Here is a 20,170-nt window from a genome sequence, read left to right on the forward strand (position 1 = left end):
AAACAACCCTTTTTACGGATCGGAAAGATCATCTCTGGTTAGGGAGAAATCACTTCCGCAAGTTGGTCCTGATTCTGCTAAAATCCTGACGGTGCAAAATAACAGGTTTTGAATCTCGATTTTTAAAGTGGGTCAAACAAACTCAGAATGATCTAATTTTTTGTGGAGAGCATGAAGACATATGCATGAAGTTGCAGTAAAAATTTCATATTAAAATGAGCTCTGGTTACATATAAATCGATAGATCTAAAATGCACAAGAATTCAAAATATAATCTAGAAAGCAACTGAACATGATGAAAGCAAACTGCACATGCATGGATGTTCAAACATGAGATCTAATGCCTTAAAATATGAATGGGTAAAAACTTTGAATCAGACTACACAACTCTTCAAGTTGAATGATGCTACCCACGTTGGGAGGAGCCCTCAGACCCCTGTCCTATAAGGGTAAAAACTCTGAATCAGGATCTACAACTCATTTAGTTGAATGATGCTACCCACGCTGGGATGAACCCCCGGACCCCCCTCCTGTAAGGGCAAAAACTCTAAATCAGGCACATAAGTAGAGAGAGAAGGGAGAGAGAGTGAGAGGGTTGGTGTTCATGGCCTTCTCCAGGAGGAACCCTTTACCTCCCTTGATTTCTTCTCTAGAGAGAGAAAGGGTTTTACAGTGTTTTACGAAGAAGGAAGAAGAAGAAGATGACGATGGAGCAATGTAGGATCGTCTGTTGGATGTGCACAGAAGTATAGAGAGAAGAGAGAGAGAGTGAGAGGGTTGATGTTCATGGCCTTCTCCAGGAAGAACTCTTTGTTTCCCTTGATTTCTTCTCTAGAGAGAGAGAGGGTTTTACAGTGTTTTACGAAGAAAGAAGAAGAAATGTTTGTCCTTTTTTTGAACAGAAAAAGAAGAAGACTTTGAAGAGTCAACATCATCCTCGACTTTTTTGATGGAGGACATGTTTGTCCTTTTTTTGAACTGTTTGTTTTTTCTTTTTTGAATGAAGGGCATTTTTGTCATTTTCTCAAACCATCACTTTATGAGAAGAATAGCAAGAAAGGGTACTTAAGTCTTTGCAACAACACCAGAGTCCGATGCAAAGTTATGTCAACATACACGGGAATACGAGCCCCATGTGCTTGTATACGTGGTGCTCATTCAAAGCCCCGAACACAGACGTGGGATTCAGTGAATCATCGGGGGCGAACATACACCACCCTCTCCTAATTTGCCTAATGATATCGAGGCTGATGTGGCAAGTTTAGGGTTCACAAGTTTTCCAAACATAATGCTAAAAGCTAAAAACTATGAAAATTGATTTTCCACAATGAAGGACAATAATTATGAGTTTTTCAATGGGGCATTTGTTACACTCCCATCCAAGGGAAGCCACTTTCCCTTGAAAGGGATAGCCAGGAGGGAAAGCGCTCTCCCATAGTGTGGGGGTGTGAACCCATTTTGACAGGAAAGATGTCTTTTTGCATTGATTATCTGTATTCCACCACATATTTCTCATGAAGATGATTGTTTCACCTCTCCTAGGAAAGTGGCCCTCTTACCTATGAAAGAGGACTTATTTGTGCAATCACATAGGAAAGGGCATGAAACAAACGCCCTCCAAAAGGCGAAATAATGGTTGTTCATACTCCATGAAAGTTGTGGTGATAAAAGGAACAAGAGAGAATCTCAAAAGGATGCATTGGTTGATACTTTAAATTGTAGGGACTAGTGACCCAAAGTATTACTGTCATGATCAATAGGCAAAACATGATATAAAGAACATTTCTTTAAACAATCACATCCAGACGCTGATCTGCAGCAAGAGATCAAAGTGTCACCCTTTAGGACAAATACAAATTAGCATTTAGCAGTAGTTGGACTTCCTGTTCTGATGACCTAGAAAAATGGGTGATAATCTTCTCTAAGAAGATCATTAAGCTTAGGAAGTCAATTGCATCTCTTCAACCTTCAAGAAATGACCCTCATTAGAAACAAGGGCCTTCATGGGTAAGAAAGCATCCTAAGGGATGAACTGTGGGGAATTTCGTGTTCGTGTACATAGAGGGGCCTTAGAAAGAAGCCATTTAGAAATCTCACTAAAGGCATATTTTTCAAAAAAGGAATTTGTTTTCACATATGAAAATAAAACACAAATGAAAATGAATTATGTCATTTATAATCCTATATACTCGTTTACTACATTTGTTTCAACCTCCATGTGATTCAATTTGTCATGTTCGTTTTATAATACAATAAGTTGAAGACCTAACCAATTCTTTAAATTGGATTTGATTTCATATCCAGATGGGTTGTATCTAATATTATTCATTTAGTTATACTTCATGATAAAATCTAACTGGGGCTCGAATCTCATGGCCCCAGCATGCCTATCAAAAAAAAGGAAAGTGGATCATGTGGAGCTCATGTTGATTTCTTTTTCTAATGGGTAACTCATGGTGGCATCTCTTGCCGCAAGGTCAAAGCTGGGTGTACTCTCCAGTGGCTAGGAAGGAAATCGAAGTTCAGCCAATGTGTGTGTGTGTGTGGGGGGGGGGGGGGGGGGGGAGGAAGTTTCTCGTACGTTTTATTTTGGAACATGCTTCTAAAATCTTTGGTACCAGTTTTTTACAAATATTGATATGAGTTTCAAATACACAGTTTTGTGAACATTAGTACGAGTTCTCAAGGGAACTAATATCCAAACCTTAACCCTAAGTCTTTATCCACGCATTCCCGTTTTCAGTGATGTGCATTAACTTGGTGATTGTCTATCGTCAACTTAATGTTGGCCAGATAAGACCATACCCAAGTAGGAGTGTTCATGGGATTCTATGTAATGCCCCCAAAATTTTAACTCGAAAATATGTGATGTTTTTTTTAAATACACAATGAAAAACATTTAATTTAATTTGGTTAGAATTTTGGGCAGGTTATAAGTATTTAAATGCATCATCACTATTCCATAAATCAATTTATATCATTCAACAAATAAATGAATTATTCATAAAAAAATCTTGAAAAATAAATAATAGACAGTCATTCAAAGCAAAATTCTCAAAATTCAAATAGTTGGTTCACATAGCACTCCCGCAACATCTTGCAACTTTTCCAACTCGTTCCCTCATTACTTGTGTGTATAAAATATAAGGGGTCAAACTTCAATAAGTTTCATTAAAAAATACAGTAATCATGCATGCATATACAAAACTAAGAATACATGGCATTGAACATCATTCAAAACATATATCTTTCATATAACCAATACAAGGCATTAAATTAAACATGCATAGCCAGAACAAGAATAAATTCATGAATATGCATATGAATTTTCAGGGCATGTTTTCAGATAAGTTTTTAAATACTATGTGTTCAAGTGTAAGATTTTTGTTTCTCTTTTTATCACTCGTGCGGGCACGTGCAGGATAAGATATCGCAATAGAGGAGACTACTCGGGTGTTGATTATGCTATATATTTTCAATTTCTACGAGTAACTTACTGAAGTGGACCCACTGAGGATGATACAATGATCGAAAAAGACCTCACCAATGGCGTTAAACATGATGCATCCTAACACTTCTGTAGAATACATGGACCTATCAGTTATGACAAAATTAATAGTTTGAGCTTCCTACCACCTTCATACTAGAGATCAGGTGAGTCGTGATACAACAATACTCTCACTAAACATATTACTTAGTCACACAGGTATTGTACCACTTACCTTTTCCAAGATAAACTTAAAATTTTTTAGAACATATACCCTTGTGAAGTATACCTTAAATTCATCAAATTAAGATTATCTTTATTAAGGTCATAGGTCATTAAGACTTATTCAAATGGATAGTTCATTCCATTCAATAGGTCCTGATTTTTTTTTTAAAACCAAAGCTCAACATACACTCATAAGTATACATGTGCATACATATGATTTTCATAACCACATATAACATATTCATATCGACATTGAAAATTATGTCAAATATACATTTATTTGTGCACACATGGCACCATATTGGTTCTTTGAACCATAAACTCATTTATGAACATATATGCAAGCATGCATATCATGTCTCATAATACATAACATCAGCATCTATCATTATGATATATATCATGACATCAAATTGTCTATCATAAGCTTATGTTGTAAGTCATATCGTGTTGCAAATCATGTTACTACATAAGCGCATTAATTAATAAAGCATGTAATTCATTTTAATATTGTACAAAAAATTTATAACATATAGATCAATACATTATCCCAAATAAAAGCACAATTGTATAGCATCATTGGGCACACATTGTACTCTAATAATGTGTGTGTCCATCGGATGCGACTCTGGGACCCATACATGTCCAACTGATCTACTTTTTGAATCATGACATGTATGCAAACAAGAGTTTCAAACTCAGAACTGCATGGACATAATTTATCAGTCAATATAAATTATGCTATGACCAAAATACAATGAATTTAAATCTAGAATTTTTATTTTAGATGTGCGGATGTGTTAGCGGTCTATATGCAAAAACCTAGGTTCAATCTCATTCTCAATCATGGAGTAATAAATCTTTTATTGAAACTTGTCTTCTTTTCATAAAACAAACCTATCTGATTTGGCTTTACCGAATAACCATCAGTTAATGAATTTACATAATGAAATAAATTATGTAATTTTTATTGTAATTAGTTTGATGTATTTGACGCAAGCTCCAAAATAAATCAGACCTAAACTTTATCTCATTTGAGAATTAAAATTTACACAATAGAGTCTATTCTTGTTCTTGGATAAACCGTGTTATAGAAATTTCAAGTTCTAGAACAAACTTTCATAATTTTTAATTTATAAACCATAATGAATCTGTATACAAGATTTTTATCGTATGTTTTTCATTATATAGACTAATACACATAAAAATATTGGTCATAAACATTAAATTGTTTTGGAGAAATAAAATCAAAAAAATGTGCAGCCTTTATATAATTTCTGTTAGGACAAAAATTTTGTGCTGACTTGTAGAGGTCGTATCTCTCAATTCAAACCTCAAATGAACCCAAATTGTTTTATGAGAATGTTCCTACATGTCTAGAACATCTCTCTAAAATTTAAAAAAAAAATGGGTTCATCGTTTTGGATAACCATGAATTTATTTCATATTGATCGTAATAAAAATAACAAGACAAAATGCATTTTCAAGAAACACAAATAATTTTATATTTTTTATAAAAAAAAAATATCATAATCATGTATTTTATGATTTTGAATAAATATAAACATATCATACACATGCATGTATACATCCAAGCATGTTGTAATCATAGAAATAAAATTCATAATACGAATCAAATGCAAGATCCAATGTTTTTATATGAAAAACTACATTTTTCTCAACACTGATTCCCAAAAATGATTTTTGTTTTATGAAAACTTCTAACGAGATTATAATCTATCAAAACTTAATTGAATCAATGCATAAACATGTTCAACTTGCTAAAATAAAAAATCATAACTCATATCATGGATCTATATTAGTAATCACACACAAAATATATTTTTCTCTCAAAAATGATTTTTCAAAAATGGATTTCGGATTATCCAAAACCTCCTGTAATATTCGCCATTTTCTTAATTTTATGATTTCTAAAAAAATGACAATGTAGATTTTTTTTTTGCAATTGACGTGTATGAACGTGTTTCTTTCATTTTTAAAACGGTTGATTTTAGTTTCTGGTACTGGAAACCAGTACTTGGGACTGGTACACTTGAAACAGGAAATGCACGTCCATACCACGTCGTCTCATTGCAACTCTGATTTGATTTACAAAGGTTTAGAAATTTTTGAAGAAAAGAGTGATTACTATCAATATTTTCATACCTTCATTAGTAATATATATACAACCCTTACCTGTGCACCTACTATGCAAAAAAATGCAAAGAATGGGCAAAACTGCACATTTTTGCTCTTTTTGTGGCGGTCAAAAAACTGTCAATAAAGCTCCAAACAAAAATTACCTTTAGTGAAAGTTTTTGGCAGCCGAAAGTCCCATTTTTTCTGGGACCTTCACGGTAAAAAACCGCCACTAAAACCTCTAAAACGTGCAAAAAAACGCATTTAGCAAAATTTTTTTTTTATGTTTTTTGCAAGACCTGCGATGGACTGCCAGCGTGATCCCATAGGTAGCTGTGCACCTAAAGGATCATGTGTTGTGCAGCTATCACTTTATATATATGTTATTTTTAATTTTAAATAATCATTTGTTTAAATAGACCGATTAGCTTCAATTCAATTCTTAACGATTCTGGTTTTTTTTGTTTTTTGAAAAACCGATTGGATTCTGAAACTGATTTTGACAACATTGGCAAAAACGTTAGATCATATTCTCTTTTCTTTTCTATGAAACCAGCCTCAATTGTTAGAATAGGTTCTACCTATAGAGTCGGATAGGTCAGCTAAAGTTAGGACCCCAGCCACATTCCTCAACAAAAGTTAAGAGAAACAAAAAAGAATAAAAAGAAAACATTGTGGGCTGGCTCTTTCTTTCCCAGTAGTTTCTTAGCTCATCACTTATTAGCATGTTAGCTAAAGTAACAGCTACATATTTTATAGGATTCTTGTGGTTTTGTGTGGGACACAAACGTGGCACACCAACCGCTAAGGGTTACTGCACTGCACTCAAACGATGGGCTAGCTAATCTATCTTTCTCATCCTAAAATAGTTTTCACCGACTATGTCACAATAATATAATATGGGCATGACCTGAATTAAAATAATAATAATTTGAAAAGTAAGATACAAGGACATGAATTTTTAATAATAAAAACTGTTTTTTATATTATTTTTATTATAATATATTATTAAAATGTTAAAATAATGTTTATACATGTCAGAGTTGTGTCAGCATGTCATAGCCCATCCAACATGACGCGCGTTACAATGCGTGTTACTGACTTTCCACAAGAAGTTCAGTCATTTTCGTAGTTGGCTTTGGGGTAAAGGTGGGCATCGGCCGGCCCAGCTTAGCCCAAGCCCCTTTACAGCTCGACCTATCAGGTTTTAAGTGTCATTTGGCTCGGCTCATTAGGGTTTTGGACTGGTTTTTAACAGACTGGGGTTTGAAGAGCATCCCATGACTCAGCCTAGTGCCCCATTGAGCCAATGTTTAGCAGGTTAGTCCAACCTGACCTAAACCCATTTGTAGGTTATTTTTTATTGAAGTTCATAAATTAATTATTATAAATACCAAAAACAATGAATTAAATGAAAGATTAATGCACTCATCTAATTATTTTTTTATTTCTTATATAATCAATGCTAGGGATGGCAGTGGACCGAGGCCGGGGCGGGAGACAAGGTCTCCACCCCAATCCCATCTCAAAATTTTGCCTTCCATCCCCACCTTCATCCTCGCACGGGTTTTAAATTTAACCTTCATCCCCAACCCATTCTTTGTTTCATGTCCTCCATCCATGGTCCAAACATGGCAATGCAAGGTGGGGGCCCGTTTCTCTGGTCCTTCCGTTGTTGGCGCCTTCCACCGTTAGAGAAATGGGAGGAAAGAAATGGGAGCTTGCGAGGCTCATTAAAAGAAGAAGAGAGGAGAGATTCAAAAAAAGGTTTTATGTTAGAGTTAAGAATATATATATATATATAAGATTTAATAATATGTATAAGGGTATAATAGTAATTTTTAATAGGATCAAAGATGTGGCAGGGCAAGGCGGGGAGGGGGCAATAGTAAGTCCATCCCCACCTTCATCCCTACATGGGTTTTGATTTTAACCTTCATCCACAATCCATTCTTCGTTTCATGTCCTCTATCCCCGGTCCAAATGGGGCGAGGCTGGTTTCCTCCAAAACCACTGCCATCCCTAATTAATGCAACTAACTAGTATTAGCTACCAATTTACTATGGAACCAACTATTGAAAATTTAATTAGGTAGTTCAAGCCCATCGAGTCGGGCCGATAGCCCGTGGGCCGACCTGGGCACAACCCATGTATATAACGGATCAGATTTCATGGCGGTAGCTAACGGGTCAGGGCACAACCCACAATAGCTATGCTCAAAAGCGTGCAACACACTAACTAAAAAACCGTAAAGATTGGGTACCATACCTCACAAAGTCGCCTAACACCACGAAAAATCCTCATGAATCCTGGGTCCACAATGTGCCTCAAACTCCAAAACCATGGGGAAACACCTAACACTCGAAAACACTCCAACAACAAGGGACTTGCACCTCCACTAGGCTAAACTCCAAACGACTGGCTACCCTCTCCCTCAAGCTGAGAGTGATAGAAACAAGGGGGAGGAGAGGAGGGAGATAAGAACATGCGGGTGAAGGGAAATGCACATGAGGGAAGAGAGAGCAAAGGAGTCAGGTGAAAGCGAGGAGAGTGAAGCGTATAGGGAGAGAGAGCGATTAAGGGAGGGATTTAGGTTAAACAAAACAACCCTAAAAAACTCATGATTATGGTTAAACACATGGCTAAAGGGGGAGAAAGGTGGGGGTCACGGAGCAACAACAAAAAGAATAGTCGTTCCAATATGCCCTTAAAAGTAAACTATATACCCAATATACCCTTTTAATACAAAAAATGCATCATGGAATGAGATTTTACACTGTTCAACATGGTCATAATTTAGTATAGGTCAATCAAGAATGAAATTGTGTTCCTACGGATTGATTTAGGTTGTATTAATATTTAAAACTATTTTTTATTTTTATAATATTTATTTTAATTTCTAGGAGCAATTCAACCCATTTTTTGATAAAAATAATTTAAATCTGTTCAAATTCATGTTATATGTTAAATTTGATGTTTACATCATGCTTAAATGTGTATATACTGAAATGTTATGTATTTTTTATGAATGAAAATCATGATGCATTTTTTATGAAAATCATGAAGTTTTTTATATATTTTTTAAAAATTGCATGTTGTTCTGTATTTTTATTCTAACCCATTGTAAAGAGAAGTCTAGTTCTCCAAATCAGTGAACCGATAAATCCTGAGAAATTTTGAGGATGTACCAGAGATGTGGAAACAATCTCAAAGAAAAATTTGAGTTCAAATGAGTTTCGAATTGGGAGATACAACCTTTGAAAGTCAACACAGAATTTCTATTCAAACAAGAAATTTGTGTAGGATGCACATTTTTGTAAAAATCATACCCCCCAAAATATTATAGATTTATAATTGAGATTTTTATGTCTGCTAGATTGTATATTGTAGAATACACAATAAAAATTTTGTAGGATGATTCTTTGTAGTTTGAAAATTAAAAATTGCAAAAGTTTAGTACATAACCTATAATTTCTGAAAAACAGTATGTTCAGTAATAAAAATAGCTTGCATGATCAAAATTTTAATTATTTTTGAGAAATGAATTTGAGTATGGGTTTTAGGGACTTGTGTCAAACATATCAAGCCACACACAGTAAAAAAAACTACAGAATTTATATCATTTTGTATGATGCATGGATGGTTTTTTGTTGGAAAGACTTAACCAAACGAGAATGTTTTGTGAACAGAAAACAGTCGATGTTTTAAGAATTTTTATTTTTTAATCTATAATGAGTTTAAGTATGAGTTTTTTTCTGTAGACAGCTAACATGTGTATGAATTTAGGGTAAAAAATCCTAGATCCAGAATTATTTTGTATGATTTATGGTTGATTTTTTAAGAATATATAAGATTTTGTTTTTACAGTTTTGCAAGTAAATTGTTTTGGCCTATTTGCATGTGATGGTTTCACATTTGAATGAGATGCATTATGTGCATTATAATGATAATCTATAACATGATGTGATGTTATATGTTCTTATGATGATTTTGTACATGTTATGGCATTTAGCTTGTGAGCATGATTTTCTCATAAAGTGGAATGCTTACTTAAGTGCTTGAAATTGTTTGAGAGGCGAACAAAATTGCATTGTGGCTTATGGTTGAGCTACATGTGGGCCTATTAAGGATGTGTGCTAGTGTAATATTATTGTAATAATCATGTGAATGTATTATTTATATTGTGTTGTGATGCATATGATTAATTACACTTGTTGGCATACAATGATACACTGTTATGATCGAGCGAAGTGATAGTCTAATCAGATGATGCATGATGAGGTGTATGTTGTGGATGTGTGAATCTATTTATTCTTGTGGAAGTAATATATGATCATTTAAAAGATGTATACGAAACCTAAACAATGTATTAATAAATTTGATTCTTTGGTTGCGCTCTCATGATAGTGGGATCCTTGGATAGCGGTCATGGAAGACTGTGAGTATACTGAATGCTTTGGGCATTGTTTACCCTAAGAACTCGATATAGAGGTTTGTATTCTTAACCATGGTTATAGATAACTTTTCACCATTTTGTCTATGGATGGTGATGTTGGCTCAGTTGTAGTGTATTGATATAACAAGAGACGTGACATCAGAGGGTGTGGAGGCCCTTGTTGTCCCGACATTGGGTGGTGACGCCCGATGTTCCAGCGTAGGGTGATGATGCCTGAAGTTAGTCGATGAACATGTGTGAGATACTAATACATAATAAAATACAATTGTGTATAATTAAGATAAGTTGAAATCTACCTTAATCCTCAAAATTTTACCCATACTAGTATCAACAAAGTGGTCATGAAAATAACTTAAATTAGGTTGTTATAAACTTGAACATACTTTCAAAAGCAAATCTCAATAAAGATATAAAAACTATTTATGCAATTTGCATTAGTTCATGCATCATATATGCATTGGTACATGCACCATATACATATTGATTCTTGTATCATGTGATATCACAAGTATGATTGAATTTGTTCATGTTGCAAGCATGTCTGAATTATTATGTGTGCATAAATATTTTATAAACTTGATGTTTTGTTGATTTATGTTTTATTCTCTATTGTTGGAAAATGTAAGATTTTGTACGAGAACTATGAGTTCTCACCTGTGATTTTATATTTTTAGATGTTGAGGCTTAGGTTTAACTGAATAGGCAATGGTGGGAATGACTTGCTTGAGATGGATGAATTTATGATAGGTTGTTGGATTCTAAACGTTATTAAGTTTTAATTATGATTCAAATTATTTAATTTTAAATTAGAGTTTGAAATAAATGTTTGATGTGTTGGGATGTGAAATTGTGATGTGCCCTAGATCTATGGGATGTTTTTTGCATTCATTAAAAATGTATATTTTCTGTTTTTGACAAAGGGTTTTGTCTTTAGTTTTCTCTTTCGCGAACTTAGTTTTAGTGTGGCTAATAAACGCTAATGCTTGTGCACAAACTGACCCCCTAGAGCTTAGTCTAGTTGGAGAATAATTATAGATCACTCTTGACGTTATTCACTTTCTTTAAAAAAAAATCATGTATTTTCAATCGTGAATTTGGGGTCATTAGAAATTGAGTTTACCAAGCTAAAACTTAGGTTGCTGCCCAATATCCACCTCACCAAACGCGTGCCAACTCGAGTCTTGGCGGTCCGCACCATCTTGAGCTGACTTTTGGTGAGTTCGATCTGAACCAGCCAACCCAACCCTCTATAGAAGACCCTTCTAAGTCACTATGATCCATGTAAGTCAACCAAGTTCATTTTCTTATCCCAAATCTAAGTTTGAACCTACCCAAACTCAAGTCAATGCACTTGGTTTTTATAGAACCTAGGAAAGTTGTCAAAATTCTAATAATTACCTAGCCCAAACCATGAGAAATCTAAGCTTGATTTTTGGACTTAGTGGTCTTCAATGTGACTAGAACTAAACCCCCAAATTTCAATATTTATCAATCCAAAACCCTGTCGGTCCCTGCATAACCCTGAATTTTTATGCAACTTTCACGATCACGAAATTGACCCCATAGTCGCGAAGTGAACTTGGGATCACGATCAGAAATAATCAACTTAGGCACGCCATGCAATCACACGATCTCTCCGACATACAAGTCGGCTAGGCTCTCAAGAGACTGATTGATTCAGATAGGCAAGAAGTAAGCAGACTTTGTGAGTCTGTCCACAACAACCCATATAGCATCATGCTTACGCTTCGTTCGCGGTAGACCAATCATAAAGTCCATCATGATGTCTTCCCACTTTTACTAAGGAATCTCAATCCTTTGTATATAACCCCCAGGACATTGGTGCTCAAGCTTGATTTGCTGGCAAGTCAAGCACCTCGAAACGTATGATGCTACATCATGCTTCATACCTTTTCACCAATACTTTCTCTGTAAATCCTTGAATATCTTTGTTCCGCCAGGATGAACAGTATACCTAGACGTGTGAGCTTCGTCTAGATTTTCTTTCTTCATCTCAGGGTTACTTGAAACCCAAAGTCGACCTTTCATGTGAATACTACCATCATCTGCTATGCTAAAAGATGAACCTTCTTGCTCCACCAGAGCTAAATACTTATCGTACTGGGTGTCAAGCTTTTGGGCTTCGACAATTCTAGGCACAAACTCTGAATGAATCATCAGACCAGACAATCAAAGTGATCCACTATCGTCCGCAAACGGCTTTTAAGCCACAAAATCCTCAATCATATTCTCGCTCCACACAAGACTAGCCAGAATGCTGCTCGATTTACAACTAAACGCATCTACTACGACGTTCATGTTACCAGGATGATAAGACAACGTGAAATCGTAATCCTTAATAAACTCGAGACATCGGCGTTGTCTCATGTTCAACTCCTTCTGAGAGAGCATATACTTAGGACTCTTGTGGTCTGAGAAGACCTCGAACGATTCTCCATACAAATAGTATCGCCAAGATTTCAGGGAAAACACTACCACTACTAATTCTAAGTCATAAGTCGGGTAATTCCTCTCATGAGTCTTCAACTGCCTTGAAGCATACGCAATCACTCTATCGTGCTGCATTAGTATGCAACCCAAACCTGTTTTGGAGGTGTCTGTATACACCACAAAACCACCTCTTCCTGAAGGTAAAGCTAACACTGGTGAGGTTGTCAGTTTAGTCTTCAGGATCTGGAAACTCTCTTCACATGCGTCATTCCACTCAAACTTGATGCCTTCACGCAAAAGCTTGGTTAATGGTAGCGCAATTCTTGAAAAGTCCTGGATAAATCACCGGTAGTATTCTGCTAACCCAAGAAAATTATGAATCTCTGAAGCATTCTGAGGTTGCTTCCAACCTATCACAGCTTCAACCTTAACGGGATCCACGGACACTTCATCATTGGATATCACATGACCTAGAAACATAACTCGCTCAAGCCAAAACTCGTACTTAGAGAACTTGAAGAACAGTCTATGCTCACGAAGTATTCTCAAAATGATTCTCAGATGCTCTCGATGTTGCTCAGGACTCTCAGAGTAGATCAAGATATCGTCAATAAGCACGATCACAAACGTATCCAAGCAAGGATGAAAAATCTGGTTCATCAAATCCATGAAAGCAGCTAGTGCATTTGTGAGGCCGAAAGGCATCACCATGAACTCATACAAGTCGTATCTCGTTCGAAAAGCGGTCTTCGCGACATCTTTTTTTCTAATACGAAGCTGATGATAACCAGATCTGAGGTCTATCTTTGAAAAGATCATCGCTCTCTACAACTAATCGAAAAGGTCTTCGATTTTAGGTAACAGGTACTTATTCTTAATCGTCGCTTGGTTGAGCATCTGATAGTCGATGCACAACCTTAGAGATCCATCCTTCTTTTTTATGAACAACATTGGTGCACCCTAGGGGGATGCACTAGGTCAGATAAAACTTTGCTCTAAAAGCTCTTCTAACTGACGCTTCAACTCTTCAAGTTCTGTTGGGGCCATTCGATACGACGCCTTGGAAATATGAGTAGTTCCAGGCAACAACTCGATGTAAAACTCGATCTCGCGCTTCAAAGTCAATCTGAGTAGTTCCTCTGAAAACACATCGAGGAACTCCCGAACTACATCCAAAACCTCAATCGGAATTAACTCAGGCTCAACTGGGGTAATACTGACCAAGAATGCAGTTCTCCCATTCCGCAAATACTTCTAGGCTTTAATAAAATAAATCAAACAGCTACCTCGCAACGGTCGAGAAAGCTTGATCTCTAAAACAGGACGATCAGACTGAAACAAAACTACCTTGCCTTCTCAACAACAATGTATTATACGTTCTAGGATATCTCATCTGGAGTATGGTAATCTTAGAGATCTGGTCTTAGGGAGACTGTGAGGATACAAAAACTCCGTGTGCTTTATTTTGTCCCATGAACCCGATATTGAGGTTTCTTCTCCTGTCCACTGTTTTAAGGAGAGTCTGTCACTTTACCTGGGGTGGTGTATTTGACACAACTATTGTTTTGGTACAAAGAAAGTGGCACTTGTGGGCGTGAGGTGTCTCTGACGTTCTCGACATTGGATGTGAAAGTCTAATGTTCCGATGAATGATGTTGTTTCCTGATATTGGTCAAGGGCTAGGTTTGGAACCCAGTAATAAAATACAAATTGTGTGTTAAGCTACCCTTGGAACCTAACTTGACCTCGGGGATTCTACCAGTTTGGTGTATCCGGGGGCAACGATAATTAAAAAGAGAAACTTAAAATGTATGCATTTAATAGGGCATGCATATAAAAAAGAAAAACCTTAAGGAAAGATAATAAAGTGTTCATGCATTGCAAATAAATCATGCATATTTTTGCTATTCATTAGGACATGCATCTTTTATCTATTCCTTTAATTGCTACATGTTGGGGAATGCATGGTGTTTAAGTTCTAATGCATGTTAAATATATTGCTTACTTACATTCTGATTTCTGTTATTGATGTATGTTTTGCATGCTTAATAATTGTTTTATGTTTCATGAATGCTTACCTAAATTATGTAATTCTCATAATCACATTCCTCTGAATTATTGCAAGAATTCGTGTATGTGGTTATGAGATATTTAAATGTTGCTATTGATGTTATCTGCCAGTTAGCTTCTGATAAATTGGTGACTATCGTAGCGTAAATCTTTACTTATTCTTGTATATGTTGAAAATCACACTCGGCACCCGCACCACATACATGACACATGATATACCTGTAATAAAAAATACAGTAATTTCTACTTAGATAGTTGTAGTCTAATTCCTATAAATTTATCATTTATCAGGTGAAGAGTAGAACTTATGAGCGACTACAGGACAAGGCTTCAGATCAAGATTTTGGATTTACTGTTTCAGGGATAGTTTGAGAAACTCTGATGTTATTATTCATTGATAATGAAATAAAATAAATATTTTGGTCTTGATCCCCACTGTAATGTTCCGAAATACTTAACCTTATAGTATTGCTTGTTTCCGTTGTTTTAAAAAAATAATAATGATGATTCATCAAAATTTGGGTTAAGATTTTAGGGCCTTACAGTTATGGTATCAGAGCATGGGAACATTAAATCAAAGATCACGGTCGCGCCACACCCTGCAAGCGCTCTGTGAGTATAATTTATTTAGTTTTATTATTTATCATGTTACTTGTTCTTTTATTGTGATGCTCATATTAGCATATAGGTGGATTTACGCTTACAAATGATTAGCTTTTTGGTTGTTGACTCGCCTACAAATGATTAGCTTTTAGGTTGTTGACTTATCACGCCTATATAGTTTCATTGTAGATGATTGTATTATGACTGTCTGAAGGAATCTGTGATAATTGCATAGCATGATTGATGTGTGTATCATGAATATCCAACTAAATTTCTTAGTAGACATGTGTGTGTGTTTCACGTCGAAATAATCGAATGTGATATAATGTAAGAATTATCAATGCACATGAAATAATGAAATGATCTGAATGTCTTATATACATATATGATTTAAATCTTGTGTGCATAACTCGAACTACGTAGAAGTTACGTATCTTGAAGTTTAGATTTTTGGTATATACAGGATTACATTGTATAAAACTCATGCTTTGGTTATGCATGCTTCGAGGTTAAATTTGAAAAATGCAATGTTCCTGATGACAATAATATGATGCATAGTATAATATGCTTTTGTAGATATGATTGAAATGTCGTGTCATCTGAAATTTAGAAAGTATGCGATATATGCTTAAGTTCAATAGTGAACTATGATTCATGGAACCTTATTGAGGAAAGGTGTGATTTTATTATTTTTTTTGTGGCAGATAATGTGATAATGCATATTGATGATATGTATGTTTGTGCCCATATTGGTGGCTACCGACCTTGAGAGCAACCATTTGTATTTATGCATGTATCACTATTTTGGCACTTGTTGAGGACCTTTTTTCGCAAAGGATTATCTGTGAGGGTATGTATGACCAAGATCAGGTGATCCGACTAGACGGTGAATTACTGTGAAGAAGTGTATTGTCCAAGTCCATAAATACCCTCTAGGACGGTAATTTCTTCTGAGGTCGTGCATTTCTCAAACTAGGTGATCCGACGTGTATCTTATTAATCTTTAATTAATAAAGAGTTATGGTAAATTGTGAGGATTTGCCAAAATTGATGGAGATAGTTTGTCATGAATCAATAGATTTGGCTTTTAGTTGTAGCAGAATCTAATCGTTATTGATTTTAAATCTTGATAGAAGGGCTACCCTGAGAGAGATCCTAGACCTTGATTTAAGATTATGTTTGGGTTTTCGATGGAAAGATGGGGCCATTTTGAGAAATAGAAATAAGTGGAGGTTATTCAGGACAAAGAGACTCTTAGAAATAGCGAGAACAACAAACAATGACGTGTCTATGATAAAATAAAAGAAATTCCATTCAATAATCATGAACAAGCTAAAAGAAATAGCAGGTCGTGTCTATCATTCGTGACTAAACAAGTAGAAAGTAGTGAACATACACTCTAACTGTCTTAGCTTAAGACTTTTTATGATTTAGTACGGATTTTGCCATCAAAGAAATCATGTATGAATTTTGTTGGGACCGACTTTTAGCTTCAAACTTCTCGTAGAAACTCATTATGTGTTTGTCTTGATCCTTATATGTTGGGGTATATGTCGGGAGCTTGCACATATTCTTGCATCCTTGTCGATACCAATCTCGTCAGACTACGATCTCTACAAAAACCCTGCAATGAAATTTCGAGGACGAAATTCTTTTTAGGGGGAAAGGATGTAATAACCATAAATTTTTAGGCATTTATTTAGAAAAATTATATACAAATTTCATAATATTGTGATTTGGACATGAGATCCCAGTTTCGGATCTCGGACCCATAAAAGAATCTTTACGTATATATTTATCTCGTATAAACTTATATAAGTGCAATAATTTTAACTAATTAAATTATTCAAGTGATAACTATCTAAAATAGTGCGTAGATCGGTCTGAGATCCACTATCTGGATCCATATATCCATATATATATTTTAATATATATAAAATCATAATAAAATAAATAAAACAGTAAATAGTTTTAGGCGGATCCACATTCATAACCGGTCTCGGATTCACGTTCCTTGTGGATCCAACACTATAGAACCAACTCGTATCCACTCTTATAACCAGTCCGGATCCAAATTGGGATTTAGATCCCGAGTCGCAGGTCACAGAGTTTGAACTCGACCCCGACCCCATGTTAATAAAACCTCGATTACAAGAATTGTGCCTAAGGCACGATTCTTGCCAAACTCAAGAAGAGGGGAAGGTTACGGAGGGTCGTAACCGACTCCCTCCACCTTTCGCGGAGGGAGGGAGGGCATTCGTTCGATAAAAGGGGGTTGGAGAGGGTCTCGCCTTCTTCACTCTGCTCTCGACTTCACTCCCTCTGCCGCTCGCCTCCCTCTATGACATTCTTGCACACGCCGACGGGAGCTCCGTCGCCAGCAAGTCTCCCGACCACCTGTTGCCGCCATCGCCTACAACGAGAAATCTTCGGCGACCTCCCCAACCGTGACCACCACTTTCTCTTCACAAGAACATGTAGGTTTTTCTTTCTTTTAGGTATTTCGTGGGTCGAGCATGGGGATTGGGTTACCGGATTCCAAGGAAAGAAGGGGAGGAAGTCTTGATTTTGCGTTGTGGTTGTTCAGGAACCCCAAAATCCACCGAGTTTGGGGATTTTGACTGCTACTAAGGGGGGGTTTGCATATGGACATAAAGGATTTCAGTGTGCTTGTAGTAAGGGGGGGTTTCGATTTGTGATAAAAAGGGGATTTCTGATTAAAGGGGTTCGGTAGATGTGATCTATTAAGAATCTTGGTTATATAGAACTTGAAGTTACATAAATTTTGTTTTTGCGCTTCTAAGGCCTTCTACTGAGAGATGAGGATTCTTGCGGGTTCTTTATAGCCATCATTAAAGTTGTATGAAGAAACCTTTTAACATAATTTCCATCAACATTCTGATCGCATGATTGTACTGTTTTGTTGTTCTATAAAGGAGGTTAAGTATGGACTGAACATTTGTGCATTCATATGTATTTTGTTAGTTCTGGTTAAAATTTTAAACTATCTATTGGTTTATCGTAAAATGGTGCATACTATGACACCAGTAAATTGTGGGACGTGTGAATGAAGATTACATCACTAGGTGTTAGTAAGATCATATTTCAGTGTATTAATAACATTATGTTAATCCATAATCTGTTACTAAGTGTTAATTATATCAATAGGTGTTAATAACCTTATGGGTTCCATGAAAACAAATTATATGTGTCGGTCTATGTATACCTTCATAAGTTTGGAAGGGTTATTCACTGACATGTTAAATACCAGTCACACCGAATGGTTTCAGTATATACATTATTTTTATATTTTGTAAGTGCATTCTTTTTATGCTCAAGGCTACATAATTTAGAAAGTAACACCCAGTAAATTCCCTAATCAGATTGTATTAACATTATAACATTAGGAGTGCAGTTCGAGTTGCACAGTATTATAATTGATATTTTTCAGTTGTCACTTCTATAATAAGTAATAAAACCATTACAGTGCCGGGTGCGTGTATGAATCCCATTGCATCAGCTGGTGGGGTCACCATGTGGTAAATGATGAAAATCTTGGTTTAAGGTAGTAAACTGCATATAGCATGTGTGTTTCCAATGCATTTCCAACCCCATATCATGAGTACTAAATTAAATGTGTTATGAAACTCTATAATAGTAATAAACTGCCAAGCTAAGTGAAATGAGTTCCATAGTAAATTCGGGTTAAATAAATATACACACATTTATTGAAATTATATCCTACATTGAGAGTTTCTATCCCAAGTGTCTCTGAGGGTAAAATCATGAAATCATGTAAACTTGAAATGTATACGACAAAGGATTTTTTTTGCTACACACAGTTGTTGTTTGGGCTTTATAGGGTTCTTTAAATTGCATTCTTCCAGGTTCCTCTGGTGCAGTAACTGATTTACATGAAATACCGCGTGCTTAAACTTTTTTTTTTGTCAGAAAATGTATGTTTTGAATTGCTTGTATGCAACATGTTATTTATGTTTGTGGAATGAGGTTGTTATATTGGTTCCAAACATATGATGGTGAACTTAATTTGATGAATGGAGTTCTCCTTATACTTTAGTTTGGATTTAGCCTGATGGATATGAATGCATGTCTGTTAATAGGTTATGACAAAGTTTGTTTTGGTACAGATGCATACATGATATGAATGTGTGCAACCCTAAAATTCAATGCCTAGGTCTGGGTTATGTTCATGTGTGTGGATGTTAATATATGTTATGAATAAAAAGTTTCATGTGCCTACATTTATAGGACATGTTTAATTATCGCACACTTATGAATTAGTTTCAAGTGCATGTGCATACATGAAATCTATGTGTGTTTGGCATGTACAATCCTGCATAAATGTTCTCGTGTACTTATGAATCATAAATGACTGCATGTGTATTAGGTGATTACAAGAAAACAATTTCACATGGCTGGTGAACACATGCATATGACTGTGATAGCTCATGCACATTGTTAAATTAGTATGAATGAATGTGCATTTGGAATCATGTTGGTATCATTGCATAAATTGCATATTGTTATGATTTTTGCATACGATGCATCGATGGTCTAAATCAATCATCACAGGCATGGAGAACCTTGCACTTTTGTTTGCTCTTTTTTTAATTGCATTGCATAAATCACATTTATAGCATGATTTTAATTGTGTTGTTCTATTGTTGTCACGGGTGATAGACCGTAAAGAGTTGCGCATGTTGATTTGCGAGCTTATG

This window comes from Nuphar pumila, chromosome 6 (assembly GCF_984573655.1).
Source record: "Nuphar pumila chromosome 6, dmNupPumi1.hap1.1, whole genome shotgun sequence".
Classification (NCBI taxonomy): Eukaryota; Viridiplantae; Streptophyta; class Magnoliopsida; order Nymphaeales; family Nymphaeaceae; genus Nuphar; species Nuphar pumila.